At 43.0% G+C, this 27,345-nt stretch overlaps 57 non-coding genes across 57 annotated transcripts; all 57 read right to left on the reverse strand.

Moving 5' to 3' along the window:
* Window positions 1-245: 245 nt before the first annotated feature.
* On the reverse strand, window positions 246-317 carry TRNAW-CCA (transfer RNA tryptophan (anticodon CCA)). The gene has a single exon. It is a non-coding gene; the product is annotated as a tRNA-Trp (tRNA).
* Window positions 318-380: 63 nt separating this feature from the next.
* On the reverse strand, window positions 381-452 carry TRNAW-CCA (transfer RNA tryptophan (anticodon CCA)). Its single transcript has one exon. It is a non-coding gene; the product is annotated as a tRNA-Trp (tRNA).
* Window positions 453-654: 202 nt separating this feature from the next.
* TRNAW-CCA (transfer RNA tryptophan (anticodon CCA)) lies at window positions 655-726 on the reverse strand. The gene has a single exon. It is a non-coding gene; the product is annotated as a tRNA-Trp (tRNA).
* A 63-nt stretch (window positions 727-789) lies between these two features.
* On the reverse strand, window positions 790-861 carry TRNAW-CCA (transfer RNA tryptophan (anticodon CCA)). Its single transcript has one exon. It is a non-coding gene; the product is annotated as a tRNA-Trp (tRNA).
* A 206-nt stretch (window positions 862-1,067) lies between these two features.
* Window positions 1,068-1,139, reverse strand: TRNAW-CCA (transfer RNA tryptophan (anticodon CCA)). The gene has a single exon. It is a non-coding gene; the product is annotated as a tRNA-Trp (tRNA).
* A 63-nt stretch (window positions 1,140-1,202) lies between these two features.
* On the reverse strand, window positions 1,203-1,274 carry TRNAW-CCA (transfer RNA tryptophan (anticodon CCA)). Its single transcript has one exon. It is a non-coding gene; the product is annotated as a tRNA-Trp (tRNA).
* Window positions 1,275-1,341: 67 nt separating this feature from the next.
* TRNAW-CCA (transfer RNA tryptophan (anticodon CCA)) lies at window positions 1,342-1,413 on the reverse strand. Its single transcript has one exon. It is a non-coding gene; the product is annotated as a tRNA-Trp (tRNA).
* A 205-nt stretch (window positions 1,414-1,618) lies between these two features.
* TRNAW-CCA (transfer RNA tryptophan (anticodon CCA)) lies at window positions 1,619-1,690 on the reverse strand. Its single transcript has one exon. It is a non-coding gene; the product is annotated as a tRNA-Trp (tRNA).
* A 202-nt stretch (window positions 1,691-1,892) lies between these two features.
* On the reverse strand, window positions 1,893-1,964 carry TRNAW-CCA (transfer RNA tryptophan (anticodon CCA)). Its single transcript has one exon. It is a non-coding gene; the product is annotated as a tRNA-Trp (tRNA).
* A 63-nt stretch (window positions 1,965-2,027) lies between these two features.
* TRNAW-CCA (transfer RNA tryptophan (anticodon CCA)) lies at window positions 2,028-2,099 on the reverse strand. The gene has a single exon. It is a non-coding gene; the product is annotated as a tRNA-Trp (tRNA).
* Window positions 2,100-2,444: 345 nt separating this feature from the next.
* On the reverse strand, window positions 2,445-2,516 carry TRNAW-CCA (transfer RNA tryptophan (anticodon CCA)). The gene has a single exon. It is a non-coding gene; the product is annotated as a tRNA-Trp (tRNA).
* Window positions 2,517-2,858: 342 nt separating this feature from the next.
* Window positions 2,859-2,930, reverse strand: TRNAW-CCA (transfer RNA tryptophan (anticodon CCA)). Its single transcript has one exon. It is a non-coding gene; the product is annotated as a tRNA-Trp (tRNA).
* A 63-nt stretch (window positions 2,931-2,993) lies between these two features.
* TRNAW-CCA (transfer RNA tryptophan (anticodon CCA)) lies at window positions 2,994-3,065 on the reverse strand. The gene has a single exon. It is a non-coding gene; the product is annotated as a tRNA-Trp (tRNA).
* Window positions 3,066-3,267: 202 nt separating this feature from the next.
* On the reverse strand, window positions 3,268-3,339 carry TRNAW-CCA (transfer RNA tryptophan (anticodon CCA)). Its single transcript has one exon. It is a non-coding gene; the product is annotated as a tRNA-Trp (tRNA).
* Window positions 3,340-3,402: 63 nt separating this feature from the next.
* Window positions 3,403-3,474, reverse strand: TRNAW-CCA (transfer RNA tryptophan (anticodon CCA)). Its single transcript has one exon. It is a non-coding gene; the product is annotated as a tRNA-Trp (tRNA).
* A 206-nt stretch (window positions 3,475-3,680) lies between these two features.
* TRNAW-CCA (transfer RNA tryptophan (anticodon CCA)) lies at window positions 3,681-3,752 on the reverse strand. The gene has a single exon. It is a non-coding gene; the product is annotated as a tRNA-Trp (tRNA).
* Window positions 3,753-3,815: 63 nt separating this feature from the next.
* On the reverse strand, window positions 3,816-3,887 carry TRNAW-CCA (transfer RNA tryptophan (anticodon CCA)). The gene has a single exon. It is a non-coding gene; the product is annotated as a tRNA-Trp (tRNA).
* Window positions 3,888-3,954: 67 nt separating this feature from the next.
* TRNAW-CCA (transfer RNA tryptophan (anticodon CCA)) lies at window positions 3,955-4,026 on the reverse strand. Its single transcript has one exon. It is a non-coding gene; the product is annotated as a tRNA-Trp (tRNA).
* Window positions 4,027-4,231: 205 nt separating this feature from the next.
* TRNAW-CCA (transfer RNA tryptophan (anticodon CCA)) lies at window positions 4,232-4,303 on the reverse strand. The gene has a single exon. It is a non-coding gene; the product is annotated as a tRNA-Trp (tRNA).
* A 202-nt stretch (window positions 4,304-4,505) lies between these two features.
* Window positions 4,506-4,577, reverse strand: TRNAW-CCA (transfer RNA tryptophan (anticodon CCA)). Its single transcript has one exon. It is a non-coding gene; the product is annotated as a tRNA-Trp (tRNA).
* Window positions 4,578-4,640: 63 nt separating this feature from the next.
* Window positions 4,641-4,712, reverse strand: TRNAW-CCA (transfer RNA tryptophan (anticodon CCA)). The gene has a single exon. It is a non-coding gene; the product is annotated as a tRNA-Trp (tRNA).
* Window positions 4,713-4,917: 205 nt separating this feature from the next.
* TRNAW-CCA (transfer RNA tryptophan (anticodon CCA)) lies at window positions 4,918-4,989 on the reverse strand. The gene has a single exon. It is a non-coding gene; the product is annotated as a tRNA-Trp (tRNA).
* A 205-nt stretch (window positions 4,990-5,194) lies between these two features.
* On the reverse strand, window positions 5,195-5,266 carry TRNAW-CCA (transfer RNA tryptophan (anticodon CCA)). The gene has a single exon. It is a non-coding gene; the product is annotated as a tRNA-Trp (tRNA).
* A 205-nt stretch (window positions 5,267-5,471) lies between these two features.
* TRNAW-CCA (transfer RNA tryptophan (anticodon CCA)) lies at window positions 5,472-5,543 on the reverse strand. The gene has a single exon. It is a non-coding gene; the product is annotated as a tRNA-Trp (tRNA).
* A 63-nt stretch (window positions 5,544-5,606) lies between these two features.
* Window positions 5,607-5,678, reverse strand: TRNAW-CCA (transfer RNA tryptophan (anticodon CCA)). Its single transcript has one exon. It is a non-coding gene; the product is annotated as a tRNA-Trp (tRNA).
* A 66-nt stretch (window positions 5,679-5,744) lies between these two features.
* On the reverse strand, window positions 5,745-5,816 carry TRNAW-CCA (transfer RNA tryptophan (anticodon CCA)). Its single transcript has one exon. It is a non-coding gene; the product is annotated as a tRNA-Trp (tRNA).
* A 204-nt stretch (window positions 5,817-6,020) lies between these two features.
* Window positions 6,021-6,092, reverse strand: TRNAW-CCA (transfer RNA tryptophan (anticodon CCA)). Its single transcript has one exon. It is a non-coding gene; the product is annotated as a tRNA-Trp (tRNA).
* A 63-nt stretch (window positions 6,093-6,155) lies between these two features.
* Window positions 6,156-6,227, reverse strand: TRNAW-CCA (transfer RNA tryptophan (anticodon CCA)). The gene has a single exon. It is a non-coding gene; the product is annotated as a tRNA-Trp (tRNA).
* Window positions 6,228-6,294: 67 nt separating this feature from the next.
* Window positions 6,295-6,366, reverse strand: TRNAW-CCA (transfer RNA tryptophan (anticodon CCA)). The gene has a single exon. It is a non-coding gene; the product is annotated as a tRNA-Trp (tRNA).
* Window positions 6,367-6,570: 204 nt separating this feature from the next.
* Window positions 6,571-6,642, reverse strand: TRNAW-CCA (transfer RNA tryptophan (anticodon CCA)). The gene has a single exon. It is a non-coding gene; the product is annotated as a tRNA-Trp (tRNA).
* Window positions 6,643-6,705: 63 nt separating this feature from the next.
* Window positions 6,706-6,777, reverse strand: TRNAW-CCA (transfer RNA tryptophan (anticodon CCA)). The gene has a single exon. It is a non-coding gene; the product is annotated as a tRNA-Trp (tRNA).
* Window positions 6,778-6,843: 66 nt separating this feature from the next.
* Window positions 6,844-6,915, reverse strand: TRNAW-CCA (transfer RNA tryptophan (anticodon CCA)). Its single transcript has one exon. It is a non-coding gene; the product is annotated as a tRNA-Trp (tRNA).
* A 204-nt stretch (window positions 6,916-7,119) lies between these two features.
* On the reverse strand, window positions 7,120-7,191 carry TRNAW-CCA (transfer RNA tryptophan (anticodon CCA)). Its single transcript has one exon. It is a non-coding gene; the product is annotated as a tRNA-Trp (tRNA).
* Window positions 7,192-7,254: 63 nt separating this feature from the next.
* TRNAW-CCA (transfer RNA tryptophan (anticodon CCA)) lies at window positions 7,255-7,326 on the reverse strand. Its single transcript has one exon. It is a non-coding gene; the product is annotated as a tRNA-Trp (tRNA).
* A 67-nt stretch (window positions 7,327-7,393) lies between these two features.
* TRNAW-CCA (transfer RNA tryptophan (anticodon CCA)) lies at window positions 7,394-7,465 on the reverse strand. The gene has a single exon. It is a non-coding gene; the product is annotated as a tRNA-Trp (tRNA).
* Window positions 7,466-7,669: 204 nt separating this feature from the next.
* Window positions 7,670-7,741, reverse strand: TRNAW-CCA (transfer RNA tryptophan (anticodon CCA)). The gene has a single exon. It is a non-coding gene; the product is annotated as a tRNA-Trp (tRNA).
* A 339-nt stretch (window positions 7,742-8,080) lies between these two features.
* TRNAW-CCA (transfer RNA tryptophan (anticodon CCA)) lies at window positions 8,081-8,152 on the reverse strand. The gene has a single exon. It is a non-coding gene; the product is annotated as a tRNA-Trp (tRNA).
* Window positions 8,153-8,215: 63 nt separating this feature from the next.
* TRNAW-CCA (transfer RNA tryptophan (anticodon CCA)) lies at window positions 8,216-8,287 on the reverse strand. The gene has a single exon. It is a non-coding gene; the product is annotated as a tRNA-Trp (tRNA).
* Window positions 8,288-8,347: 60 nt separating this feature from the next.
* Window positions 8,348-8,419, reverse strand: TRNAW-CCA (transfer RNA tryptophan (anticodon CCA)). Its single transcript has one exon. It is a non-coding gene; the product is annotated as a tRNA-Trp (tRNA).
* A 205-nt stretch (window positions 8,420-8,624) lies between these two features.
* On the reverse strand, window positions 8,625-8,696 carry TRNAW-CCA (transfer RNA tryptophan (anticodon CCA)). The gene has a single exon. It is a non-coding gene; the product is annotated as a tRNA-Trp (tRNA).
* A 474-nt stretch (window positions 8,697-9,170) lies between these two features.
* Window positions 9,171-9,242, reverse strand: TRNAW-CCA (transfer RNA tryptophan (anticodon CCA)). Its single transcript has one exon. It is a non-coding gene; the product is annotated as a tRNA-Trp (tRNA).
* Window positions 9,243-9,309: 67 nt separating this feature from the next.
* On the reverse strand, window positions 9,310-9,381 carry TRNAW-CCA (transfer RNA tryptophan (anticodon CCA)). Its single transcript has one exon. It is a non-coding gene; the product is annotated as a tRNA-Trp (tRNA).
* A 68-nt stretch (window positions 9,382-9,449) lies between these two features.
* On the reverse strand, window positions 9,450-9,521 carry TRNAW-CCA (transfer RNA tryptophan (anticodon CCA)). The gene has a single exon. It is a non-coding gene; the product is annotated as a tRNA-Trp (tRNA).
* A 200-nt stretch (window positions 9,522-9,721) lies between these two features.
* Window positions 9,722-9,793, reverse strand: TRNAW-CCA (transfer RNA tryptophan (anticodon CCA)). Its single transcript has one exon. It is a non-coding gene; the product is annotated as a tRNA-Trp (tRNA).
* Window positions 9,794-10,128: 335 nt separating this feature from the next.
* TRNAW-CCA (transfer RNA tryptophan (anticodon CCA)) lies at window positions 10,129-10,200 on the reverse strand. The gene has a single exon. It is a non-coding gene; the product is annotated as a tRNA-Trp (tRNA).
* Window positions 10,201-10,267: 67 nt separating this feature from the next.
* TRNAW-CCA (transfer RNA tryptophan (anticodon CCA)) lies at window positions 10,268-10,339 on the reverse strand. The gene has a single exon. It is a non-coding gene; the product is annotated as a tRNA-Trp (tRNA).
* A 68-nt stretch (window positions 10,340-10,407) lies between these two features.
* Window positions 10,408-10,479, reverse strand: TRNAW-CCA (transfer RNA tryptophan (anticodon CCA)). Its single transcript has one exon. It is a non-coding gene; the product is annotated as a tRNA-Trp (tRNA).
* A 327-nt stretch (window positions 10,480-10,806) lies between these two features.
* TRNAW-CCA (transfer RNA tryptophan (anticodon CCA)) lies at window positions 10,807-10,878 on the reverse strand. The gene has a single exon. It is a non-coding gene; the product is annotated as a tRNA-Trp (tRNA).
* Window positions 10,879-11,494: 616 nt separating this feature from the next.
* Window positions 11,495-11,566, reverse strand: TRNAW-CCA (transfer RNA tryptophan (anticodon CCA)). The gene has a single exon. It is a non-coding gene; the product is annotated as a tRNA-Trp (tRNA).
* A 327-nt stretch (window positions 11,567-11,893) lies between these two features.
* On the reverse strand, window positions 11,894-11,965 carry TRNAW-CCA (transfer RNA tryptophan (anticodon CCA)). The gene has a single exon. It is a non-coding gene; the product is annotated as a tRNA-Trp (tRNA).
* Window positions 11,966-12,167: 202 nt separating this feature from the next.
* TRNAW-CCA (transfer RNA tryptophan (anticodon CCA)) lies at window positions 12,168-12,239 on the reverse strand. The gene has a single exon. It is a non-coding gene; the product is annotated as a tRNA-Trp (tRNA).
* Window positions 12,240-12,716: 477 nt separating this feature from the next.
* Window positions 12,717-12,788, reverse strand: TRNAW-CCA (transfer RNA tryptophan (anticodon CCA)). Its single transcript has one exon. It is a non-coding gene; the product is annotated as a tRNA-Trp (tRNA).
* Window positions 12,789-21,665: 8,877 nt separating this feature from the next.
* On the reverse strand, window positions 21,666-21,738 carry TRNAN-GUU (transfer RNA asparagine (anticodon GUU)). Its single transcript has one exon. It is a non-coding gene; the product is annotated as a tRNA-Asn (tRNA).
* A 524-nt stretch (window positions 21,739-22,262) lies between these two features.
* Window positions 22,263-22,335, reverse strand: TRNAN-GUU (transfer RNA asparagine (anticodon GUU)). The gene has a single exon. It is a non-coding gene; the product is annotated as a tRNA-Asn (tRNA).
* A 2,732-nt stretch (window positions 22,336-25,067) lies between these two features.
* TRNAN-GUU (transfer RNA asparagine (anticodon GUU)) lies at window positions 25,068-25,140 on the reverse strand. The gene has a single exon. It is a non-coding gene; the product is annotated as a tRNA-Asn (tRNA).
* Window positions 25,141-25,952: 812 nt separating this feature from the next.
* On the reverse strand, window positions 25,953-26,025 carry TRNAN-GUU (transfer RNA asparagine (anticodon GUU)). The gene has a single exon. It is a non-coding gene; the product is annotated as a tRNA-Asn (tRNA).
* Window positions 26,026-26,099: 74 nt separating this feature from the next.
* Window positions 26,100-26,172, reverse strand: TRNAK-CUU (transfer RNA lysine (anticodon CUU)). Its single transcript has one exon. It is a non-coding gene; the product is annotated as a tRNA-Lys (tRNA).
* Between the last annotated feature and the right edge of the window lie 1,173 nt (window positions 26,173-27,345).

A 27,345-nucleotide genomic window follows, 5' to 3' on the forward strand; every position in this document is an offset into this window, starting at 1 on the left:
CTGATCTGGAGTCAGACGCGCTACCATTGCGCCGCCGAGCCCCCCTTACGAAGGTTTAATTAGTAGAATTTTAAAAACAAATTAAAAGCTGATTTTTATTATTTCTTGGACCCGGACGTGATATTAACACGCAGCCTTCTGATCTGGAGTCAGACGCGCTACTATTGCGCCACCGAGCCCCCTTTACGAAGTTTAATTGGTAGAATTCTATAAACAACTTAAAAACTAAGTTTTAATTATTTCTTTGACCCAGACGTGATTCGAACACGCAGCCTTCTGATCTGGTGTCAGACGCGCTACCATTGCGCCACCGAGCCCCCTGACGGTTTAATTCGTAGAATTTCTATACACAACGTAAAAACTAACCTTTATTATTTGTTTGACCCGGACGTGATTCGAACACGCAGCCTTCTGTTCTGGAGTCAGACGCGCTACCATTGCGCCACCGAGCCCCTTTACGAAGTTTAATTGGTAGAATTTTAAAAACAACTTAAAAACTGATTTTTATTATTTCTTTGACCCGGACGTGATTCCAACACGCAGCCTTCTGAACTGGAGTCAGACGCCCTACTATTGCGCCACCGAGCCCCCTTTACGAAGTTTAATTGGTAGAATTCTATAAACAACTTAAAAACTAAGTTTTAATTATTTCTTTGACCCAGACGTGATTCGAACACGCAGCCATCTGATCTGGTGTCAGACGCGCTACCATTGCGCCACCGAGCCCCCTGACGGTTTAATTGGTAGAATTTCTATAAACAACGTAAAAAATAACCTTTATTATTTGTTTGACCCGGACGTGATTCGAACACGCAGCCTTCTGATCTGGAGTCAGACGCGCTACCATTGCGCCACCGAGTCCCCTTTACGAAGGTTTAATTGGTAGAATTTCTATAAACAACGTAAAAACTAAATTTTATTATTTGTTTGACCCGGACGTGATTCGAACACGCAGCCGTCCGTTCTGGAGTCAGACGCGCTACCATTAAGCCACCGAGCCCCCATTACGAAGGTTTTATTGGTAGAATTTTAAAAACAACTTAAAAACTAAGTTTTAATTATTTCTTTGACCCAGACGTGATTCGAACACGCAGCCTTCTGATCTGGTGTCAGACGCGCTACCATTGCGCCACCGAGCCCCCTGACGGTTTAATTGGTAGAATTTCTATACACAACGTAAAAACTAACCTTTATTATTTGTTTGACCCGGACGTGATTCGAACACGCAGCCTTCTGTTCTGGAGTCAGACGCGCTACCATTGCGCCACCGAGTCCCCTTTTCGAAGCTTTAATTGGTAGAATTTCTATAAACAACGTAAAAACTAAATTTTATTATTTGTTTGACCCGGACGTGATTCGAACACGCAGCCTTCTGTTCTGGAGTCAGACGCGCTACCATTGCGCCACCGAGCCCCCATTACGAAGGTTTTATTGGTAGAATTTTAAAAACAACTTAAAAACTGATTTTTATTATTTCTTTGACCCGGACGTGATTCCAACACAAAGCCTACTGATCTGGAGTCAGACGCGCTACCATTGCGCCGCCGAGCCCCCCTTACGAAGGTTTAACTGGTAGAATTCTATAAACAACTTAAAAACTAAGTTTTAATTATTTCTTTGACCCAGACGTGATTCGAACACGCAGCCTTCTGATCTGGTGTCAGACGCGCTACCATTGCGCCACCGAGCCCCCTGACGGTTTAATTGGTAGAATTTCTATACACAACGTAAAAACTAACCTTTATTATTTGTTTGACCCGGACGTGATTCGAACACGCAGCCGTCCGTTCTGGAGTCAGACGCGCTACCATTAAGCCACCGAGCCCCCATTACGAAGGTTTTATTGGTAGAATTTTAAAAACAACTTAAAAACTAAGTTTTAATTATTTCTTTGACCCAGACGTGATTCGAACACGCAGCCTTCTGATCTGGTGTCAGACGCGCTACCATTGCGCCACCGAGCCCCCTGACGGTTTAATTGGTAGAATTTCTATACACAACGTAAAAACTAACCTTTATTATTTGTTTGACCCGGACGTGATTCGAACACGCAGCCTTCTGTTCTGGAGTCAGACGCGCTACCATTGCGCCACCGAGTCCCCTTTTCGAAGCTTTAATTGGTAGAATTTCTATAAACAACGTAAAAACTAAGTTTTAATTATTTCTTTGACACGAACGTGATTCCAACACGCAGCCTTCTGATCTGGAGTCAGACGCGCTACTATTGCGCCACCGAGTCCCCTTTACGAAGGTTTAATTGGTAGAATTCTAAAAACAACTTAAAAACTGACTTTTATTCTTTCTTTGACCCGGACGTGATTCGAACACGCAGCCTTCTGATCTGGTTTCAGAAGCGCTGCCATTGCGCCACCGAGCCTCCTGAACGAAGGTTAAATTGGTAGAATTTCTATAAACAACGGAAAAACTAAATTTTATTATTTGTTTGACCCGGACGTGATTCGAACACGCAGCCTTCTGTTCTGGAGTCAGACGCGCTACCATTGCGCCACCGAGCCCCCATTACGAAGGTTTTATTGGTAGAATTTTAAAAACAACTTAAAAACTGATTTTCATTATTTCTTTGACCCGGAGGTGATTCCAACACAAAGCCTTCTGATCTGGAGTCAGACGCGCTACCATTGCGCCGCCGAGCCCCCCTTACGAAGGTTTAATTAGTAGAATTTTAAAAACAAATTAAAAGCTGATTTTTATTATTTCTTGGACCCGGACGTGATATTAACACGCAGCCTTCTGATCTGGAGTCAGACGCGCTACTATTGCGCCACCGAGCCCCCTTTACGAAGTTTAATTGGTAGAATTCTATAAACAACTTAAAAACTAAGTTTTAATTATTTCTTTGACCCAGACGTGATTCGAACACGCAGCCTTCTGATCTGGTGTCAGACGCGCTACCATTGCGCCACCGAGCCCCCTGACGGTTTAATTCGTAGAATTTCTATACACAACGTAAAAACTAACCTTTATTATTTGTTTGACCCGGACGTGATTCGAACACGCAGCCTTCTGTTCTGGAGTCAGACGCGCTACCATTGCGCCACCGAGCCCCTTTACGAAGTTTAATTGGTAGAATTTTAAAAACAACTTAAAAACTGATTTTTATTATTTCTTTGACCCGGACGTGATTCCAACACGCAGCCTTCTGAACTGGAGTCAGACGCCCTACTATTGCGCCACCGAGCCCCCTTTACGAAGTTTAATTGGTAGAATTCTATAAACAACTTAAAAACTAAGTTTTAATTATTTCTTTGACCCAGACGTGATTCGAACACGCAGCCTTCTGATCTGGTGTCAGACGCGCTACCATTGCGCCACCGAGCCCCCTGACGGTTTAATTGGTAGAATTTCTATAAACAACGTAAAAAATAACCTTTATTATTTGTTTGACCCGGACGTGATTCGAACACGCAGCCTTCTGATCTGGAGTCAGACGCGCTACCATTGCGCCACCGAGTCCCCTTTACGAAGGTTTAATTGGTAGAATTTCTATAAACAACGTAAAAACTAAATTTTATTATTTGTTTGACCCGGACGTGATTCGAACACGCAGCCGTCCGTTCTGGAGTCAGACGCGCTACCATTAAGCCACCGAGCCCCCATTACGAAGGTTTTATTGGTAGAATTTTAAAAACAACTTAAAAACTAAGTTTTAATTATTTCTTTGACCCAGACGTGATTCGAACACGCAGCCTTCTGATCTGGTGTCAGACGCGCTACCATTGCGCCACCGAGCCCCCTGACGGTTTAATTGGTAGAATTTCTATACACAACGTAAAAACTAACCTTTATTATTTGTTTGACCCGGACGTGATTCGAACACGCAGCCTTCTGTTCTGGAGTCAGACGCGCTACCATTGCGCCACCGAGTCCCCTTTTCGAAGCTTTAATTGGTAGAATTTCTATAAACAACGTAAAAACTAAATTTTATTATTTGTTTGACCCGGACGTGATTCGAACACGCAGCCTTCTGTTCTGGAGTCAGACGCGCTACCATTGCGCCACCGAGCCCCCATTACGAAGGTTTTATTGGTAGAATTTTAAAAACAACTTAAAAACTGATTTTTATTATTTCTTTGACCCGGACGTGATTCCAACACAAAGCCTACTGATCTGGAGTCAGACGCGCTACCATTGCGCCGCCGAGCCCCCCTTACGAAGGTTTAACTGGTAGAATTCTATAAACAACTTAAAAACTAAGTTTTAATTATTTCTTTGACCCAGACGTGATTCGAACACGCAGCCTTCTGATCTGGTGTCAGACGCGCTACCATTGCGCCACCGAGCCCCCTGACGGTTTAATTGGTAGAATTTCTATACACAACGTAAAAACTAACCTTTATTATTTGTTTGACCCGGACGTGATTCGAACACGCAGCCGTCCGTTCTGGAGTCAGACGCGCTACCATTAAGCCACCGAGCCCCCATTACGAAGGTTTTATTGGTAGAATTTTAAAAACAACTTAAAAACTAAGTTTTAATTATTTCTTTGACCCAGACGTGATTCGAACACGCAGCCTTCTGATCTGGTGTCAGACGCGCTACCATTGCGCCACCGAGCCCCCTGACGGTTTAATTGGTAGAATTTCTATACACAACGTAAAAACTAACCTTTATTATTTGTTTGACCCGGACGTGATTCGAACACGCAGCCTTCTGTTCTGGAGTCAGACGCGCTACCATTGCGCCACCGAGCCCCCATTACGAAAGTTTTATTGGTAGAATTTTAAAAACAACTTAAAAACTGATTTTTATTATTTCTTTGACCCGGACGTGATTCCAACACAAAGCCTACTGATCTGGAGTCAGACGCGCTACCATTGCGCCACCGAGTCCCCTTTTCGAAGCTTTAATTGGTAGAATTTCTATAAACAACGTAAAAAATAAATTTTATTATTTGTTTGACCCGGACGTGATTCGAACACGCAGCCTTCTGTTCTGGAGTCAGACGCGCTACCATTGCGCCACCGAGCCCCCATTACGAAGGTTTTATTGGTAGAATTTTAAAAACAACTTAAAAACTGATTTTTATTATTTCTTTGACCCGGACGTGATTCCAACACAAAGCCTACTGATCTGGAGTCAGACGCGCTACCATTGCGCCGCCGAGTCCCCTTTTCGAAGCTTTAATTGGTAGAATTTCTATAAACAACGTAAAAAATAAATTTTATTATTTGTTTGACCCGGACGTGATTCGAACACGCAGCCTTCTGTTCTGGAGTCAGACGCGCTACCATTGCGCCACCGAGCCCCCATTACGAAGGTTTTATTGGTAGAATTTTAAAAACAACTTAAAAACTGATTTTTATTATTTCTTTGACCCGGACGTGATTCCAACACAAAGCCTACTGATCTGGAGTCAGACGCGCTACCATTGCGCCGCCGAGCCCCCCTTACGAAGGTTTAACTGGTAGAATTCTATAAACAACTTAAAAACTAAGTTTTAATTATTTCTTTGACCCAGACGTGATTCGAACACGCAGCCTTCTGATCTGGTGTCAGACGCGCTACCATTGCGCCACCGAGCCCCCTGACGGTTTAATTGGTAGAATTTCTATACACAACGTAAAAACTAACCTTTATTATTTGTTTGACCCGGACGTGATTCGAACACGCAGCCTTCTGTTCTGGAGTCAGACGCGCTACCATTGCGCCACCGAGCCCCCATTTCGAAGGTTTTATTGGTAGAATTTTAAAAACTACTTAAAAACTGATTTTTATTATTTCTTTGACCCGGACGTGATTCGAACACGCAGCCTTCTGTTCTGGAGTCAGACGCGCTACCATTGCGCCACCGAGCCCCCATTACGAAGGTTTTATTGGTAGAATTTTAAAAACAACTTTAAAACTGATTTTTATTATTTCTTTGACCCGGACGTGATTCCAACACGCAGCCTTCTGATCTGGAGTCAGACGCGCTACTATTGCGCCACCGAGCCCCCTTTACGAAGTTTAATTGGTAGAATTCTATAAACAACTTAAAAACTAAGTTTTAATTATTTCTATGACCCAGACGTGATTCGAACACGCAGCCTTCTGATCTGGTGTCAGACGCGCTACCATTGCGCCACCGAGCCCCCTGACGGTTTAATTGGTAGAATTTCTATAAACAACGTAAAAACTAACCTTTATTATTTGTTTGACCCGGACGTGATTCGAACACGCAGCCTTCTGATCTGGAGTCAGACGCGCTACCATTGCGCCACCGAGTCCCCTTTACGAAGGTTTAATTGGTAGAATTTCTATAAACAACGTAAAAACTAAATTTTATTATTTGTTTGACCCGGACGTGATTCGAACACGCAGCCTTCTGTTCTGGAGTCAGACGCGCTACCATTGCGCCACCGAGCCCCCATTACGAAGGTTTTATTGGTAGAATTTTAAAAACAACTTAAAAACTGATTTTTATTATTTCTTTGACCCGGACGTGATTCCAACGCAAAGCCTACTGATCTGGAGTCAGACGCGCTACCATTTCGCCGCCGAGCCCCCTTACGAAGGTTTAATTGGTAGAATTCTATAAACAACTTAAAAACTAAGTTTTAATTATTTCATTGACCCAGACGTGATTCGAACACGCAGCCTTCTGATCTGGTGTCAGACGCGCTACCATTGCGCCACCGAGCCCCCTGACGGTTTAATTGGTAGAATTTCTATACACAACGTAAAAACTAACCTTTATTATTTGTTTGACCCGGACGTGATTCGAACACGCAGCCTTCTGTTCTGGAGTCAGACGCGCTACCATTGCGCCACCGAGCCCCCATTTCGAAGGTTTTATTGGTAGAATTTTAAAAACTACTTAAAAACTGATTTTTATTATTTCTTTGACCCGGACGTGATTCGAACACGCAGCCTTCTGTTCTGGAGTCAGACGCGCTACCATTGCGCCACCGAGCCCCCATTACGAAGGTTTTATTGGTAGAATTTTAAAAACAACTTTAAAACTGATTTTTATTATTTCTTTGACCCGGACGTGATTCCAACACGCAGCCTTCTGATCTGGAGTCAGACGCGCTACTATTGCGCCACCGAGCCCCCTTTACGAAGTTTAATTGGTAGAATTCTATAAACAACTTAAAAACTAAGTTTTAATTATTTCTATGACCCAGACGTGATTCGAACACGCAGCCTTCTGATCTGGTGTCAGACGCGCTACCATTGCGCCACCGAGCCCCCTGACGGTTTAATTGGTAGAATTTCTATAAACAACGTAAAAACTAACCTTTATTATTTGTTTGACCCGGACGTGATTCGAACACGCAGCCTTCTGATCTGGAGTCAGACGCGCTACCATTGCGCCACCGAGTCCCCTTTACGAAGGTTTAATTGGTAGAATTTCTATAAACAACGTAAAAACTAAATTTTATTATTTGTTTGACCCGGACGTGATTCGAACACGCAGCCTTCTGTTCTGGAGTCAGACGCGCTACCATTGCGCCACCGAGCCCCCATTACGAAGGTTTTATTGGTAGAATTTTAAAAACAACTTAAAAACTGATTTTTATTATTTCTTTGACCCGGACGTGATTCCAACGCAAAGCCTACTGATCTGGAGTCAGACGCGCTACCATTTCGCCGCCGAGCCCCCTTACGAAGGTTTAATTGGTAGAATTCTATAAACAACTTAAAAACTAAGTTTTAATTATTTCATTGACCCAGACGTGATTCGAACACGCAGCCTTCTGATCTGGTGTCAGACGCGCTACCATTGCGCCACCGAGCCCCCTGACGGTTTAATTGGTAGAATTTCTATACACAACGTAAAAACTAACCTTTATTATTTGTTTGACCCGGACGTGTTTCGAACACGCAGCCTTCTGTTCTAGAGTCAGACGCGCTACCATTGCGCCACCGAGCCCCAATTACGAAGGTTTTATTGGTAGAATTTTAAAAACAACTTAAAAACTGATCTTTATTATTTCTTTGACCCGGACGTGATTCCAACACGCAGCCTTCTGATCTGGAGTCAGACGCGCTACTATTGCGCCACCGAGCCCCCTTTACGAAGTTTAATTGGTAGAATTCTATAAACAACTTAAAAACTAAGTTTTAATTATTTCTATGACCCAGACGTGATTCGAACACGCAGCCTTCTGATCTGGTGTCAGACGCGCTACCATTGCGCCACCGAGCCCCCTGACGGTTTAATTGGTAGAATTTCTATAAACAACGTAAAAACTAACCTTTATTATTTGTTTGACCCGGACGTGATTCGAACACGCAGCCTTCTGATCTGGAGTCAGACGCGCTACCATTGCGCCACCGAGTCCCCTTTACGAAGGTTTAATTGGTTTATAAACAACGTAAAAACTAAATTTTATTATTTGTTTGACCCGGACGTGATTCGAACACGCAGCCTTCTGTTCTGGAGTCAGACGCGCTACCATTGCGCCACCGAGCCCCCATTACGAAGGTTTTATTGGTAGAATTTTAAAAACAACTTAAAAACTGATTTTTATTATTTCTTTGACCCGGACGTGATTCCAACGCAAAGCCTACTGATCTGGAGTCAGACGCGCTACCATTGCGCCGCCGAGCCCCCCTTACGAAGGTTTAATTGGTAGAATTCTATAAACAACTTAAAAACTAAGTTTTAATTATTTCATTGACCCAGACGTGATTCGAACACGCATCCTTCTGATCTGGTGTCAGACGCGCTACCATTGCGCCACCGAGCCCCCTGACGGTTTAATTGGTAGAATTTCTATACACAACGTAAAAACTAACCTTTATTATTTGTTTGACCCGGACGTGATTCGAACACGCAGCCTTCTGTTCTAGAGTCAGACGCGCTACCATTGCGCCACCGAGCCCCAATTACGAAGGTTTTATTGGTAGAATTTTAAAAACAACTTAAAAACTGATCTTTATTATTTCTTTGACCCGGACGTGATTCCAACACGCAGCCTTCTGATCTGGAGTCAGACGCGCTACTATTGCGCCACCGAGCCCCCTTTACGAAGTTTAATTGGTAGAATTCTATAAACAACTTAAAAACTAAGTTTTAATTATTTCTTTGACCCAGACGTGATTCGAAGACGCAGCCTTCTGATCTGGTGTCAGACGCGCTACCATTGCACCACCGAGCCCCCTGACGGTTTAATTGGTAGAATTTCTATAAACAACGTAAAAACTAACCTTTATTATTTGTTTGACCCGGACGTGATTCGAACACGCAGCCTTCTGATCTGGAGTCAGACGCGCTACCATTGCGCCACCGAGTCCCCTATACGAAGGTTTAATTGGTAGAATTTCTATAAACAACGTAAAAACTAAATTTTATTATTTGTTTGACCCGGACGTGATTCGAACACGCAGCCTTCTGTTCTGGAGTCAGACGCGCTACCATTGCGCCACCGAGCCCCCATTAGGAAGGTTTTATTGGGTAGAAGTTTAAAAACAACTTAAAAACTAAGTTTTAATTATTTCTTTGACCCAGACGTGATTCGAACACGCAGCCTTCTGATCTGGTGTCAGACGCGCTACCATTGCGCCACCGAGCCCCCTGACGGTTTAATTGGTAGAATTTCTATACACAACTTAAAACTAACCTTTATTATTTGTTTGACCCGGACGTGATTCGAACACGCAGCCTTCTATTCTGGAGTCAGACGCGCTACTATTGCGCCACCGAGCCCCCTTTACGAAGTTTAATTGGTAGAATTCTATAAACAACTTAAAAACTAAGTTTTAATTATTTCTTTGACCCAGACGTGATTCGAACACGCAGCCTTCTGATCTGGTGTCAGACGCGCTACCATTGCGCCACCGAGCCCCCTGACGGTTTAATTGGTAGAATTTCTATACACAACTTAAAACTAACCTTTATTATTTGTTTGACCCGGACGTGATTCGAACACGCAGCCTTCTATTCTGGAGTCAGACGCGCTACTATTGCGCCACCGAGCCCCCTTTACGAAGTTTAATTGGTAGAATTCTATAAACAACTTAAAAACTAAGTTTTAATTATTTCTTTGACCCAGACGTGATTCGAAGACGCAGCCTTCTGATCTGGTGTCAGACGCGCTACCATTGCGCCACCGAGCCCCCTGACGGTTTAATTGGTAGAATTTCTATAAACAACGTAAAAACTAACCTTTATTATTTGTTTGACCCGGACGTGATTCGAACACGCAGCCTTCTGATCTGGAGTCAGACGCGCTACCATTGCGCCACCGAGTCCCCTATACGAAGGTTTAATTGGTAGAATTTCTATAAACAACGTAAAAACTAAATTTTATTATTTGTTTGACCCGGACGTGATTCGAACACGCAGCCTTCTGTTCTGGAGTCAGACGCGCTACCATTGCGCCACCGAGCCCCCATTAGGAAGGTTTTATTGGGTAGAAGTTTAAAAACAACTTAAAAACTAAGTTTTAATTATTTCTTTGACCCAGACGTGATTCGAACACGCAGCCTTCTGATCTGGTGTCAGACGCGCTACCATTGCGCCACCGAGCCCCCTGACGGTTTAATTGGTAGAATTTCTATACACAACTTAAAACTAACCTTTATTATTTGTTTGACCCGGACGTGATTCGAACACGCAGCCTTCTATTCTGGAGTCAGACGCGCTACCATTGCGCCACCGAGCCCCCATTACGAAGGTTTTATTGGTAGAATTTTAAAAACTGATTTTTATTATTTCTTTGACCCGGACGTGATTCCAACACGCAGCCTTCTGATCTGGAGTCAGACGCGCTACTATTGCGCCACCGAGCCCCCTTTACGAAGTTTAATTGGTAGAATTCTATAAACAACTTAAAAACTAAGTTTTAACTATTTCTTTGACCCAGACGTGATTCGAACACGCAGCCTTCTGATCTGGTGTCAGACGCGCTACCATTGCGCCACCGAGCCCCCTGACGGTTTAATTGGTAGAATTTCTATAAACAACGTAAAAACTAACCTTTATTATTTGTTTGACCCGGACGTGATTCGAACACGCAGCCTTCTGATCTGGAGTGAGACGGGCTACCATTGCGCCACCGAGTCCCCTTTACGAAGGTTTAATTGGTAGAATTTCTATAAACAACGTAAAAACTAAATTTTATTATTTGTTTGACCCGGACGTGATTCGAACACGCAGCCTTCTGATCTGGTGTCCGACGCGCTACCATTGCGCCACCGAGCCCCCTGACGGTTTAATTGGTAGAATTTCTATAAACAATGTAAAAACTAACCTTTATTATTTGTTTGACCCGGACATGATTCGAAAACGCAGCCTTCTGATCTGGAGTCAGACGCGCTACAATTGAGCCACCGAGTCCCCTTTACGAAGGTTTAATTGGTAGAATTTCTATAAACAACGTAAAAACTAAATTTTATTATTTGTTTGACCCGGACGTGATTCGAACACGCAGCCTTCTTTTCTGGAGTCAGACGCGCTACCATTGCGCCACCGAGCCCCCATTAGGAAGGTTTTATTGGGTAGAATTTTAAAAACAACTTAAAAACTAAGTTTTAATTATTTCTTTGACCCAGACGTGATTCGAACACGCAGCCTTCTGATCTGGTGTCAGACGCGCTACCATTGCGCCACCGAGCCCCCTGACGGTTTAATTGGTAGAATTTCTATACACAACTTAAAACTAACCTTTATTATTTGTTTGACCCGGACGTGATTCGAACACGCAGCCTTCTATTCTGGAGTCAGACGCGCTACCATTGCGCCACCGAGCCCCCATTACGAAGGTTTTATTGGTAGAATTTTAAAAACTGATTTTTATTATTTCTTTGACCCGGACGTGATTCCAACACGCAGCCTTCTGATCTGGAGTCAGACGCGCTACTATTGCGCCAACGAGCCCCCTTTACGAAGTTTAATTGGTAGAATTCTATAAACAACTTAAAAACTAAGTTTTAACTATTTCTTTGACCCAGACGTGATTCGAACACGCAGCCTTCTGATCTGGTGTCAGACGCGCTACCATTGCGCCACCGAGCCCCCTGACGGTTTAATTGGTAGAATTTCTATAAACAACGTAAAAACTAACCTTTATTATTTGTTTGACCCGGACGTGATTCGAACACGCAGCCTTCTGATCTGGAGTGAGACGGGCTACCATTGCGCCACCGAGTCCCCTTTACGAAGGTTTAATTGGTAGAATTTCTATAAACAACGTAAAAACTAAATTTTATTATTTGTTTGACCCGGACGTGATTCGAACACGCAGCCTTCTGATCTGGAGTCAGACGCGCTACTATTGCGCCACCGAGCCCCCTTTACGAAGTTTAATTGGTAGAATTCTATAAACAACTTAAAAACTGATTTTTATTATTTCTTTGACCCGGACGTGATTCCAACACGCAGCCTTCTGATCTGGAGTCAGACGCGCTACTATTGCGCCACCGAGCCCCCTTTACGAAGTTTAATTGGTAGAATTCTATAAACAACTTAAAAACTAAGTTTTAATTATTTCTTTGACCCAGACGTGATTCGAACACGCAGCCTTCTGATCTGGTGTCCGACGCGCTACCATTGCGCCACCGAGCCCCCTGACGGTTTAATTGGTAGAATTTCTATAAACAATGTAAAAACTAACCTTTATTATTTGTTTGACCCGGACATGATTCGAAAACGCAGCCTTCTGATCTGGAGTCAGACGCGCTACAATTGAGCCACCGAGTCCCCTTTACGAAGGTTTAATTGGTAGAATTTCTATAAACAACGTAAAAACTAACCTTTATTATTTGTTCGACCCGGACGTGATTCGAACACGCAGCCTTCTGTTCTGGAGTCAGACGCGCTACCATTGCGCCACCGAGCCCCCTTTACGAAGGTTTAATTGGTAGAATTCTGAAAACAACTTAAAAACTGACTTTTATTCTCTCTTTGACCCGGACGTGATTCGAACACGCAGCCTTCTGATTTGGTTTCAGAAGCGCTACCATTGCGCCACCGAGCCCCCTGAACGAAGGTTAAATTGGTAGAATTTTAAAAAACACTTAAAAACTGATTTTTACCAATCCGAGTGACGTATGTCACGGAGAGGTATTACACCGGCCGTGTCTGTGTGTCTGTCTGTCTTTCTGTCTGTCAGACCCCACGTGACCGCGTTCGCAGTTTGCGTATCGGAGCAAACGTGTTCCCAATTTCCGGACTGCATTGACAGTTCACGGAAATTTGGGTTTGTCTCCCCTGGCTATTCTACTTGAGTTCCAACACCACCAGCTTTGGTTTTCGTCCACTCCACATGGACACTAGTCTGTACTTGCTAGCTTCCTAGCACAAACATCTTCTGATCTTCGTCAATTTCACCTTGCACCAGCTTCTATGCACCACCATCTTCTGTTCTTCGTCAATTCCACATTGACACCAGCTTCTATGAACCACCATCTTCAGGTCTTTGTCCATTCCACATAGACGCCAGTCAGTCCATTCCGGCTTCTTTTCCTTCGTCACCGTTTGGTTTCAAGATATACGCGGCGATCGGCTAGGGTTACGAGAAACGTCTAGCCTCCCAATGGCAGGGCTTCCACCATCGTTTCACGCGAATGCGTTTTTATCTATTATTGGTTTCAAGATATACGCGGCGATCGGCTAGGGTTACGAGAAACGTCTAGCCTCCCAATGGCAGGGCTTCCACCATCGGTTCACGCGAATGCGTTTTTATCTATTATTATAATGGAAACGAATCGTATATATATCCCAAAATTTGAAAAAAGCGGGCAAGAGGGGTACCCTTCACTTTAAACGTCAATATTAGCAAAGTTTCGAAAGATAATAGGAACAACTTTATTTTAAACGATTTAACTATTTTTAAAGTTATTTACTGGCGATTAAAATAATTAAAAATAATTATATTTATTTAAATATTAAAGATAAACCTCTCAAGTACCGAAGTCGATAAATCATTGCCTCCTGTATCCATCAAGGCCTGTGCTTTGCGATATATTTTTGAAAACAACAACCAAAATAGGAAGCTCCTCACAGAACCATAATAATTTATTTTCTTTGTAATATGAAATGAAAATATGGATAATATTTTCGGCAATTCGATTTGAATGGCTCTTTCTGATGTATCATTCTCTCAGCACTGTTCATAACGGACAGGAACGTAGAGATTCGAGACACTATGAATTACGATAGTGTTTCAAATCCTCTGTAATGAGGGCTTAACGGCTTGGAGTGAGTCGAAAGATAAATACACATCCTATTTTTTAGTTGTACCATGCGTACCACAATGTTGCCAGACGTTTATTGAAGGATGCTTGGGTACTTGGTACTTGTTACGTCTACCAAGTTTCCTAGCATCCAAGAATAAATAGGATTCATAGAAGCCAGTGTTAAGGGCATGTCATGGGTCAAGTCGTTAAATATATCGACGCAGTTAAATAGCTGATGGCATTATTTTATCCACTTTCTCATTGCGTTTCGAGTGGAAGTTCAACTTTGGCACCCCCAAAATTCGCTGTTGTCTGCTCGTTTTCCCCTTCCGCGTTTTTTCGTTATAAACTTATGATTTAACGAACTGTTAAGATAAAATTTCATATTTCCTAATACCGATAAGCTTCTACTCCTTTCATCTTATTCCCAGTTAGATTTAACCTTGTTAAAACATAATCAGATGAATTTGAGTTACAATGTCGTAAAATCCTGCGCATACAGTTACCGAGGAGTGATAGAGACATTTTTACCGATTCCTAGAGATGTTAAGCTTAAGCGAAATTGTTTTACGTTTGAATAAAAATACCGCTTCCAGTAGTGGGTTTATAGTACTCCTTGTTTGTGTAAGATTAGTGTAGCTGTAGAGCGTAATGATAAACGCTTAAAAATATATATTTTCAATAAAAACACCGCTTCCACTTGTGGATTTATACTCCTTGTTAGATAAGTGTAGGTGTAGAGAGTAATCATAAAAAACGCTTAAAAATATATTTTCAAAAATGAAGAATATAGAACATTTATTTTGTATCAAAAAATATTTTGGTGCTAAGATTGCTAGGTATTGTTATTGAGATAATTGTTTTACATGTTTTAAATGAGACTAAAACTTCCACTATTGTGTCTAAAAAGTGTTATTGGCAATGTATATTTTTTAAATATAAACAAATGCTGTTTAGTTTATACGCCCCCTATTTGTGAAAGACCTTTTTTACGCACTTTTATCATTCTTTATTTGAATTTCAAAGGTAGTACTTTATAATTCAATCTTCTGTAATAACTTTCTTCGGAAAATAATATTTCAAACGTTACAGAGTCTTGCAAGGGGATTGCTTTTGCGGATCTTTGTGAGTATTTAACTGAATAATAAAATGAATAATAAAATGGAGGAAGATAATAATTTAAGTAAAGAGGAAATCAGGAAACGTAAAGCGAGGGAAAGAATGAGGGCAAAAAGGTCAGATCCTGAAATTAGGAAACGAGAAAATGAAAGGAGAAGAGTGTTAGCAGCTGAAAAAAGGCTGTTTCGGGAACAGGATCTAGCAAACCCAATTTTGGTCCTACCGCGAGGCCAGTTGGCCATGATTCTGCGAAAGATGATGCATTAAATAAAAGCTCTATTGAAAGTACTGTAAGCGTAGGCATATCTATTAATGAGGAACCCAATAATGTACAAAATGATAATGCTAATATTAGTGAAATAATCGAGGGCGATGAACAAGTACCTTGTACGTCCCATGGTAATGTCTATCCCTTAGAAAGATTAAGAATCTTGAGACAAAATGAAGAACGCAATAAGAGAGAGTCGCTAGGTAAGGGGAAAAAGCGAGAGAATGAGTCACATTGTGAAATTGAAAATCAGGGTGGTATATTTACCAAGAAATTAATAAGGGTTGATGAAAGGTATAAAGCAAGCGAACGTGTAAGAAATCAGATAAGTAAGGCTACTGAACGCCAAGATCCAAATTATAGGGAAAGAGAACGTGCCAGAAACCAATTGTATAAGTCGGCTAAACGTCAAGATCCCGAGTATAGAGATGTTGAACGTGATAGAAACCAGGCTTGTAAGGCTGCTAAACGCCAAGATCCCGAGTTTAGAGATGTTGAACGTGCTAGAAACCAGACTTGTAAGGCGGCTAAACGCCAAGATCTCGAGTATAGAGATGTTGAACGTGGTAGAAACCAGACGGGTAAGGCGGCTAAACGCCAAGATCTCGAGTATAGAGATGTTGAACGTGGTAGAAACCAGACGGGTAAGGCGGCTAAACGCCAAGATCCCGAGTATAGAGATGTTGAACGTGATAGAAACCAGGCTTGTAAGGCTGCTAAACGCCAAGATCCCGAGTTTAGAGATGTTGAACGTGCTAGAAACCAGACAGGTATGGCGGCTAAACGCCAAGGTCCCGAGTATAGAGATGTTGAACGTGATAGAAACCAGGCTTGTAAGGCTGCTAAACGCCAAGATCCCGAGTTTAGAGATGTTGAACGTGCTAGAAACCAGACAGGTATGGCGGCTAAACGCCAAGATCCCGAGTATAGGGATGTTGAACGTGCTAGACAAAGATCTTCAGCCGCAGATAGGCGAGCAAACCCCTCGCTTATAGAGCAGACCTATTTTGATAGCATAAAAGATGGCCCAACGTGACCGTGTGAAGGATGTTCAAATCTTTTTTTAAGTTATCTGGCACCATTGTAAAGTCCATAGATTTTTTGTCAGTCCCTGGTATTGAGCAAAGAGAGTTGAATGATGAAATATTTTTGTGTAGTACTTGTTCTAAAAGCGTTAAGAGAAAGCAAATTCCAAAATTTTCAAGGGAAAATGGATTTGTGTTTCCTGAAATACCTGCGCAATTAAGTAACATAAGTAATTTAGAAGAAAGAATGATATCACCACGAATACCATTCATGCAAATACGAAGGTTAGGGTGTGACCAACAACGTGGTATTAAAGGAAATGTGGTTAACGTCCCTATAAATGTCGAGTCCACCGCCTCGGTTTTACCCAGGTTACCTCGAGACACGGATACTATTCAAATTGAGTTTATGAGAAGAATGCAGTATAACACACCCTATTTGTACGAAACTTAGAGACCCAAAGTCATTTTAGAGGCCCTGAACGTTCTGGTAAGAACGCCTTTGTATGTTAAACATGGAATTACCGTTAAGAGTGAAATATTAGACCCCATTCCTGAAGAACTTGAATTTATTGTTGACGAAAATGACCGTCAGGTAAATCAAGTTGATGTATCAGGAGATAATCCAGTAGCGCCAATAAACGCAGAGAATGATAGCGATGATATGTGGAAAGAACCCAACGAAAGTAGTTCGTTAACAGTTGGGAATCAAGACACATTATTAGTTTCTTTAAGTAATTTCTTGCCAAGTAATACCATGCATGTTAAGTTTTCTCCTGGTGAAGGTCAAACCCCAATGTCGTTACTCTTTGACGAGGATGCGGAAGAATTGTCATTCCCGAGCATTTACGTGGGTCAAAAAATGAACCTTAAGGTTAAGGGAAGTTTTGGTGATATTTTTAAATGGGAGCTTCGTAATATTGATAGGCGCTGTGCTAAAAATCCTTCGAAATTGTTTTACTCTTTTGTCAAATTGGAAACCTTGAAAGTTAGTCAATCTATACAGGTTTGCATGAGGAAAACTAAAAGAACAGATGGGTCGAATTATACTGCTGGACTTTTAGCCTCTGCAGGTTCTCTTGATGCTTTAATTAAGCAGGATGATGGTTTTAGGGTTTTAGAAAGACTACAGAGCTCGCCTTCTTATTGGCAACACAGACAAAAGGAATTGATGGGTATGATTAGACAGCTTGGTACGGCTACCTTTTTCATAACGTTTTCGGCTGCCGAAAGTAAATGGCCTGAGCTACTGAATATTTTGAGACTAACCTCTGGGCAGGAGAGTTTACCTAACGATGATATTAATAATTTAAGTTTTTTGGAAAGGGCAAAATTGATTCAGGATGATCCTGTTACTTGCGCTAGATATTTTGACCACCGTTTTCGGGCTTTGCTTAAGGCGTTACAGAAATTAGGTCCTCTTGGCGTTATAGAAGACTATTATTTTAGAGTTGAAATACAGCAAAGAGGTTCGCCCCACCAACATGGTTTGATTTGGATAAAAGATGCTCCAAAACTTAAAAATGATCTCTCAAATGTTAAGGAAGTAGAGGAATTTATTGATAATGTTATTTCTTGTGCTGCTGAGCACAATGACGAACATTTAGATTTGTTAACACGATTACAAATTCACAAACACACAACGACTTGTAGAAAGAAGGTCGATAATAATTCCGTTTGTCGTTTTGGAATCCCGTTTCCACCTATGCCCAGAACCATAATTTACGACCCTAGTTTAAGAGAGCTTGGTAGCGTACAGGAAGAACTCAGATGTAAGGCAAGGTCAAAGAGATTGTATGAGATGTTGCAATCGAAAGAAAAAGAGTTTTGGGTAGATAGTTTTGAGGAGTTGCTAGCTAAGTTGGGTTGGTCAGAAGTGGAATATATTTCTGCCGTTACTTATGACCTCAAAAGGAAAACAGTTTTGTTGAAAAGACACCCTAAAGATACTAGAGTTAATCCTTACAATCCGTGCGCTTTGCGTCTTTGGCAGGCGAATATGGACATTCAATTCGTTCTTGATGCTTACGCACTGGTTATGTATATTGTATCATATATAGGAAAGTCTCAAAGAGGGATGTCTTTGCTTCTGCGCGAAGCTTCTAAACAGGCAAAAAATCATAAATGTTCAGTAAAACAGAAGTTGAAACTAATTGCTAATCAGTTCTTGAATGCCCACGAGGTAAGCGCTCAGGAAGCGGCTTACTGTGGTTTACAAATTCCTGTGTCCAGGTGCAGCCAATGCCCCTGAAAATCGTGTACACAATCTTAAGAGTCAATCTGAACTTGAAGAACTACCAGCAGACAGTAATAATGTTTTTGCCTCTGGGATGCTAGAACATTATGTTCAAAGGCCAGAGGAACTAGAGTTAATAACGTTAGCTCAATTTGGTGCCTGGTACGAATATTCCAAAGCCCGTAGAGTGACTAAAGCCGCCCACGATCATGTTGATGAGGGAGAGAGCAATGAGGTTGAAGCTTGTGGTAAATGGCTGAAACTTAAAGATGAATCAGGGTTTATTAGGAAACGTGGCCGTGCTAAAATTATTCGGTACAGAAAATTCAATTTAGAAAAAGATCCCGATAACTTTTATCGTGAACAATTAATGTTGTTTAAGCCTTGGCGCGATGAAAGTAATGATATTTTGACAAAGGATATGAAATCAGAATATGAGCTTTGTCGCGAAACTATTAATGAAGTTAGGAAAGAATTTCACAATGAAATTGACGAAGAAGCCGTAGAACAGGCTGTAGCTGATTTTGAAAATGGAGAAATTCAAGTGGATGTTACTAATATCCAGCCTGAATTAGAACATAGAAATGAAGTTGATAGATCTTTAGCTATGGATGATTCCGATTTTTTAATTAATACGGTTCAAGAACCTGTAGGAAATATTAATAGAGAAATTATTGATGGCAATGCCGAAAATACTGTTGCTCCGTCAATTACCTTAATTAATGACTCTGAGTACAACGCCCTTCTTAGAAAATTGAATTAAAAAAAAAGAGATATATTACCATGTTTTGTATCATGTAAAAAGCAAAGAAACTCCGTTGCGCCTCTTTGTTACAGGGGGCGCTGGTGTGGGGGAAAGTCTTTTGATTAGTGCTATATTTGAATCTGTGTCAAGGTTTTACAACAAACAACCTGGGAGTAATCCATCGCAAGCGAAAGTAATCCGTTGCGCACCTACTGGCAAGGCTGCCTTTAACATAGGTGGGGCATCTTTGCACAGTACTTTTAGTTTACGCGTTAGCGCTAACCTTCGAGCCAAGGAAGCTCAGAAATGAAATGGACGTCAGGTATCGTGGAAAAGATCTGACTTTTTACGACACATCTGAGACTTCACAACACCGCTCCCGGATGGGCTCGAACCACAAACCTTTTGAATAACAGCTAAACGCGCTAACCATTGCACCACGGAAGCCCTAAGATTAAATGTTCGTCAGGTATTTTTAAAAAACTCTGAATTTTACGTTACATCTAAGACCTCACAACAGCGCTCCCGGATGGGCTCGAACCACCACCTTTCGGTTAACAGCCGACAGCGTTAACCATTGCGCAACGGAAGCCCAACTATTAAATGTTCGTCAGGTATTGTGGAAAAACTTTAGATTTTTACGTTACATGTGAGATTTCACAACACCGCTCCCGGTTGGGCTCGAACCACCAACCTTTCGGTTAACAGCCGAACGCGCTAACCATTGCGCCACGGAAGCCCAAAAATTAAATGTTCGTCAGGTATTGTGGAAAAACATTGGCTTTTTACGTTACATCTGAGACCTCACTATACCGTTCCCGGATGGGCTCGAACCACCAACCTTTCGGATTACAGCCGAACGAGCCAGCCATTACGCCACGGAAGCCTAAAAATTAAATGGTCGTCAGGTATTGTGGAAAAACTTTTATATTTTGCGTTACATCTGACACCTCATAACACCGCTCCCGGGTGGGCTCGAACCACCAACCTTTCGGTTAACAGCCGAACGCGCTAACCATTGCGCCACCGAAGCTTATAATTTAAAACGTTGTCAAGTATGGTGGAAAAACTTTGACTTTTTATGTTACTTAGAACACTTCACACTAAGGCTCCAGCGTGGGTTCTAACCACCAACCTTTCGGTTAACAGCCGAACGCGCTAACCTAACCATCGCGCCACAGAAGCATAAAAATTAAATGGCCGTCAGGTATTGTGGAAAAACTTTGACTTTTTAAGTTACATCCGACACCTCACAACACCGCTCCCGGGTGGGCTCTAACCACCAACCTTTCGGTTAAAAGCCGAAAGCGCTAACCATTGCGCAACGGAAGCCCAAAAATTAAATGGTCTTCAGGTATTGTGGAAAAACTTTGACTTTTTACGTCACATCTGAGACCTCACAACACCGCTCCCGGATGGGCTCGAACCACCACCCTATCGGTTAACGGCTGAACGCACTAAGCATTGCGCCACGGAAGCTTAGAATTAAAAATGTTGTCAAGTATGGTGGAAAAACTTAGACTTTTTATGTTACTTAAAACATTTCACACTAACTCTCGAGCGTGGGATCTAACCACCAACCTTTCGGTTAACAGCCAAACGCCCTAACCTAACCATCGCGCCACAGAAGCCTAAAAATTAAATGGCCGTCAGATATTGTGGAAAAACTATGACTTCTTAAGTTACATCTGACACCTCTCAACACCGCTCCCGGGTGGGCTCGAACCACCAACCTTTCGGTTAACAGCCGAACGCGCTAACCATTGCGCCAACGAAGCCCAAAAATTAAAAGGTCGTCAGGTATTGTGGGAAAACTTTGGCTTTTTACGTTACATCTGAGACCTCACTACACCGTTCCCGGATGGGCTCGAACCACCAACCTTTCGGATTACAGCCGAACGAGCCAGCCATAACGCCACGGAAGCCTAAAAATTAAATGGTCGTCAGATATTGTGGAAATACTTTTATATTTTGCGTTACATCTGACACCTCATAACACCGCTCCCGGGTGGGTTCGAACCACCAACCTTTCGGTTAACAGCCGAAGGCGCTTACCATTGCGCCACCGAACCCCAAAAATTAAATGGTCGTCAGGTATTGTGGAAATACTTTTATATTTTGCGTTACATCTGCACCTCATAACACCGCTCCCGGGTGGGCTCGAACCACCAACCTTTCGGTTAACAGCCGAACGCGCTAACCATTGCGCCACGGAAGCCCAAAGATTAAATGTTCGTCAGGTATTGTGGAAAAACTTTGACTTTTTACGTTACATTTGAGCTGAGACCTCACAACACCGCTCCCGGATGGGCTCGAACCACCAACCTTTCGTTAAACGGCCGAACGCACTAAGCATTGCGCCACGGAAGCTTATAATTTAAAATGTTGTCAAGTATGGTGGAAAAACTTTGACTTTTTATGTTACTTAAAACATGTCACACTAACGCTCCAGCGTGGGATCTAACCACCAACCTTTCGGTTAACAGCCGAACGCCCTAACCTAACCATCGCGCCACAGAAGCCTAAAAATTAAATGGTCGTCAGATATTGTGGAAATACTTTTATATTTTGCGTTACATCTGACACCTCATAACACCGCTCCCGGGTGGGTTCGAACCACCAACCTTTCGGTTAACAGCCGAAGGCGCTTACCATTGCGCCACCGAACCCCAAAAATTAAATGGTCGTCAGGTATTGTGGAAATACTTTTATATTTTGCGTTACATCTGCACCTCATAACACCGCTCCCGGGTGGGCTCGAACCACCAACCTTTCGGTTAACAGCCGAACGCGCTAACCATTGCGCCACGGAAGCCCAAAGATTAAATGTTCGTCAGGTATTGTGGAAAAACTTTGACTTTTTACGTTACATCTGAGCTGAGACCTCACAACACCGCTCCCGGATGGGCTCGAACCACCAACCTTTCGTTAAACGGCCGAACGCACTAAGCATTGCGCCACGGAAGCTTATAATTTAAAATGTTGTCAAGTATGGTGGAAAAACTTTGACTTTTTATGTTACTTAAAACATGTCACACTAACGCTCCAGCGTGGGATCTAACCACCAACCTTTCGGTTAACAGCCGAACGCCCTAACCTAACCATCGCGCCACAGAAGCCTAAAAATTAAATGGCCGTCAGGTATTGTGGAAAAACTTTGACTTTTTAAGTTACATCTGACACCTCACAACACCGCTCCCGGGTGGGCTCGAACCACCAACCTTTCGGTTAACAGCCGAACGCGCTAACCATTGCGCCACCGAAGCTTATAATTTAAAATGTTGTCAAGTATGGTGGAAAAACTTTGACTTTTTATGTTACTTATAACACTTCACACTAACGCTCCCGGGTGGGCTCGAACCAACAACCTTTCGGTTAACAGCCGAACGCGCTAACCATTGCGCCACGGAAGCCCAAAGATTAAATGTTCGTCAGGTATTGTGGAAAAACTTTGACTTTTTACGTTACATCTGAGACCTCACAACACCGCTCCCGGATGGGCTCGAACCACCAACCTTTCGTTTAACGGCCGAACGCACTAAGCATTGCGCCACGGAAGCTTATAATTTAAAATGTTGTCAAGTATGGTGGAAAAACTTTGACTTTTTATGTTACTTAAAACATGTCAAACTAACGCTCCAGCGTGGGATCTAACCACCAACCTTTCGGTTAACAGCCGAACGCCCTAACCTAACCATCGCGCCACAGAAGCCTAAAAAAAAAATGGCCGTCAGGTATTGTGGAAAAACTTTGACTTTTTAAGTTACAACTGACACCTCACAACACCGCTCCCGGGTGGGCTCGAACCACCAACCTTTCGGTTAACAGCCGAACGCGCTAACCATTGCGCCACCGAAGCTTATAATTTAAAATGTTGTCAAGTATGGTGGAAAAACTTTGACTTTTTATGTTACCTATAACACTTCACACTAACGCTCCAGCGTGGGCTCTAACCACCAACCTTTCGGTTAACAGCCGAACGCGCTAACCATTGCGCAACGGAAGCCCAAAAATTAAATGGTCTTCAGGTATTGTGGAAAAACTCTGAATTTTACGTTACATCTAACACCTCACAACACCGCTCCCGGGTGGGCTCGAACCACCAACCTTTCTGTTAACAGCTGAACGCGCTAACCATTGCGCCACCGAAGCCCAAAAATTAAATGGTCGTCAGGTATTGTGGAAAAACTTTGGCTTTTTACGTTACATCTGAGACCTCACTACACCGCTCCCGGATGGGCTCGAACAACCAACCTTTCGGTTAACAGCCGAACGCACTAAGCATTGCGACACAGAAGCTTAGAATTTAAAATGTTGTCAGGTATTGTGGAAAAACTTTGACTTTTTACGTTACTTATAAAACTACACACCTACGCTCCCGGGTGGGCTCGAACCACAAACCGTTTGGTTAACAGCCGAACGCGCTAACCTAACCATCGCGCCACGGAAGCCTAAAAATTAAATGGCCGTCAGGTATTGTGGAAAAACATTGACTTTTTACGTTACTTATAAAACATTAGAACAACCGTTCCCGGGTAGGCTTGAACCACCAACCTTTCGGTTAACAGCCGAACGCGCTAACCACCACCAAGCTCAAAAATTAAATGGTCGTCAGGTATTGTGGAAAAACTTTGGCTTTTTACGTTACATCTGAGACCTCACTACACCGCTCCCGGATGGCCTCGAACCACCAACCTTTCGGATTACAGCCTAACGAGCCAGCCATTACGCCACGGAAGCCTAAAAATTAAATGTTCATCAGGTATTGTGGAAATACTTTTATATTTTGCGTTACATTGACACCTCATAACGCCGCTCCCGGGTGGGCTCGAACCAACAACCTTTCTGTTAACAGCCGAACGCGCTAACCATTGCGCCACCGAAGCCCAAAAATTAAATGGTCGTCAGGTATTGTGGGAAAACTTTGGCTTTTTACGTTACATCTGAGACCTCACTACACCGCTCCCGGATGGGCTCGAACAACCAACCTTTCGGTTAACAGCCGAACGCACTAAGCATTGCGACACAGAAGCTTAGAATTTAAAATGTTGTCAGGTATTGTGGAAAAACTTTGACTTTTTACGTTACTTATAAAACTACACACCTACGCTCCCGGGTGGGCTCGAACCACAAACCTTTTGGTTAACAGCCGAACGCGCTAACCATGGCGCCACAGATGCCCGGAAATTATGTGGTCGTCAGGTATTGTGGAAAAACTTTGACTTTTTAAGTTACATCTGACACCTCACTACACCGCTCCCGGGTGGGCTCGAACCACCAACCTTTCGGTTAACAGCCGAACGCGCTAACCATTGCGCCACCGAAGCCCAAAAATTAAATGGTCGTCAGGTATTGTGGAAAAACTTTGGCTTTTTACGTTACATCTGAGACCTCACTACACCGCTCCCGGATGGGCTCGAACCACCAACCTTTCGGATTACAGCCTAACGAGCCAGCCATTACGCCACGGAAGCCTAAAAATTAAATGGTCGTCAGGTATTGTGGAAATACTTTTATATTTTGCGTTACATTGACACCTCATAACACCGCTCCCGGGTGGGCTCGAACCACCAACCTTTCGGTTAACAGCCGAACGCGCTAACCATTGCGCCACGGAAGCCCAAAGATTAAATTTTCGTCAGGTATTGTGGAAAAACTTTGACTTTTTACGTTACATCTGAGACCTCACAACACCGCTCCCGGATGGGCTCGAACCACCAACCTTTCGTTTAACGACCGAACGCACTAAGCATTGCGCCACGGAAGCTTATAATTTAAAATGTTGTCAAGTATGGTGGAAAAACTTTGACTTTTTATGTTACTTAAAACATGTCACACCAACACTCCAGCGTGGGATCTAACCACCAACCTTTCGGTTAACAGCCGAACGCCCTAACCTAACCATCGCGCCACAGAAGCCTAAAAATTAAATGGCCGTCAGGTATTGTGGAAAAACTTTGACTTTTTAAGTTACATCTGACACCTCACAACACCGCTCCCGGGTGGGCTCGAACCACCAACCTTTCGGTTAACAGCCGAACGCGCTAACCATTGCGCCACCGAAGCTTATAATTTAAAATGTTGTCAAGTATGGTGGAAAAACTTTGACTTTTTATGTTACTTATAACACTTCACACTAACGCTCCAGCGTGGGCTCTAACCACCAAACTTTCGGTTAACAGCCGAACGCGCTAACCATTGCGCAACGGAAGCCCAAAAATTAAATGGTCTTCAGGTATTGTGGAAAAACTCTGAATTTTACGTTACATCTAACACCTCACAACACAGCTCCCGGATGGGCTCGAACCACCAACCTTTCGGTTAACAGCCGACGGCGTTAACCATTGCGCAACGGAAGCCCAAATATTAAATGTTCGTTGGTACTGTGGAAAAACTTTGGATTTTTACGTTACATGTGAGATTTCACAACACCGCTCCCGGGTGGGCTCGAACCACCAACCTTTCGGTTAACAGCCGAACGCGCTAACCATTGCGCCACGGAAGCCCCAAAATTAAATGGTCGTCGGGTATTGTGGAAACACTTTGGCTTTTTACGTTACATGTAAGAGCTCACAACACCGCTCCCGGGTGGGCTCGAACCACCAACCTTTCGGTTAAGAGCCGAACGGGCTAACCATTGCGCCACAGAAGCCCAAAGATTAAATGTTCGTCAGGTATTTTTAAAAAACTCTGGATTTTTACGTTACATGTGAGATCTCACAACACCGCTCCCGGGTGGGCTCGAACCACCAACCTTTCGGTTAACAGACGAACGCGCTAACCATTGCGCCACGGAAGCCCAAAGATTAAATGTTCGTCAGGTATTGTGGAAAAACTTTGACTTTTTGCGTCACATCTGAGACTTCACAACATCGCTCCCGGATGGGCTCGAACCACAAACCTTTTGAATAACAGCTGAACGCTCTAACCATTGCGCCACGGAAGACCAAAAATTAAATGTTCGTCAGTTATTTTTAAAAAACTCTGAATTTTACGTTACATCTAAGACCTCACAACACCGCTCCCGGATGGGCTCGAACCACCAACCTTTCGGTTAACAGCCGACGGCGTTAACCATTGTGCAACGGAAGCCCAAAGATTAAATGTTCGTCAGGTATTGTGGAAAAACTTTGGATTTTTACGTTACATGTGAGATCTCACAACACCGCTCCCGGGTGGGCTCGAACCACCAACCTTTCGGTTAACAGACGAACGCGCTAACCATTGCGCCACGGAAGCCCAAAGATTAAATGTTCGTCAGGTATTGTGGAAAAACTTTGACTTTTTACGTCACATCTGAGACTTCACAACACCGCTCCCGGATGGGCTCGAACCACAAACCTTTTGAATAACATCTGAACGCTCTAACCATTGCGCCACGGAAGACCAAAAATTAAATGTTCGTCAGTTATTTTTAAAAAACTCTGAATTTTACGTTACATCTAAGACCTCACAACACCGCTCCCGGATGGGCTCGAACCACCAACCTTTCGGTTAACAGCCGACGGCGTTAACCATTGTGCAACGGAAGCCCAAAGATTAAATGTTCGTCAGGTATTGTGGAAAAACTTTGGATTTTTAGGTTACATGTGAGATTTCACAACACCGCTCCCGGGTGGGCTCGAACCACCAACCTTTCGGTTAACAGCCGAACGCGCTAACTATTGCTTCACGGAAGCCCAAAAATTAAATGTTCGTCAGGTATTGTAGAAAAACTTTGACTTTTTACGTCACATCTGAGACCTCACTACACCGCTCACGGATGGGCTCGAACCACCAACCTTTCGGTTAACAGCCGAACGCGCTAACCATTGCGCCACGGAAG

This window comes from Phalangium opilio, unplaced genomic scaffold (genome assembly GCF_054372755.1).
Source record: "Phalangium opilio isolate 3A_F unplaced genomic scaffold, DU_Popi_V2 ptg000352l_1, whole genome shotgun sequence".
Taxonomy (NCBI): domain Eukaryota; kingdom Metazoa; phylum Arthropoda; class Arachnida; order Opiliones; family Phalangiidae; genus Phalangium; species Phalangium opilio.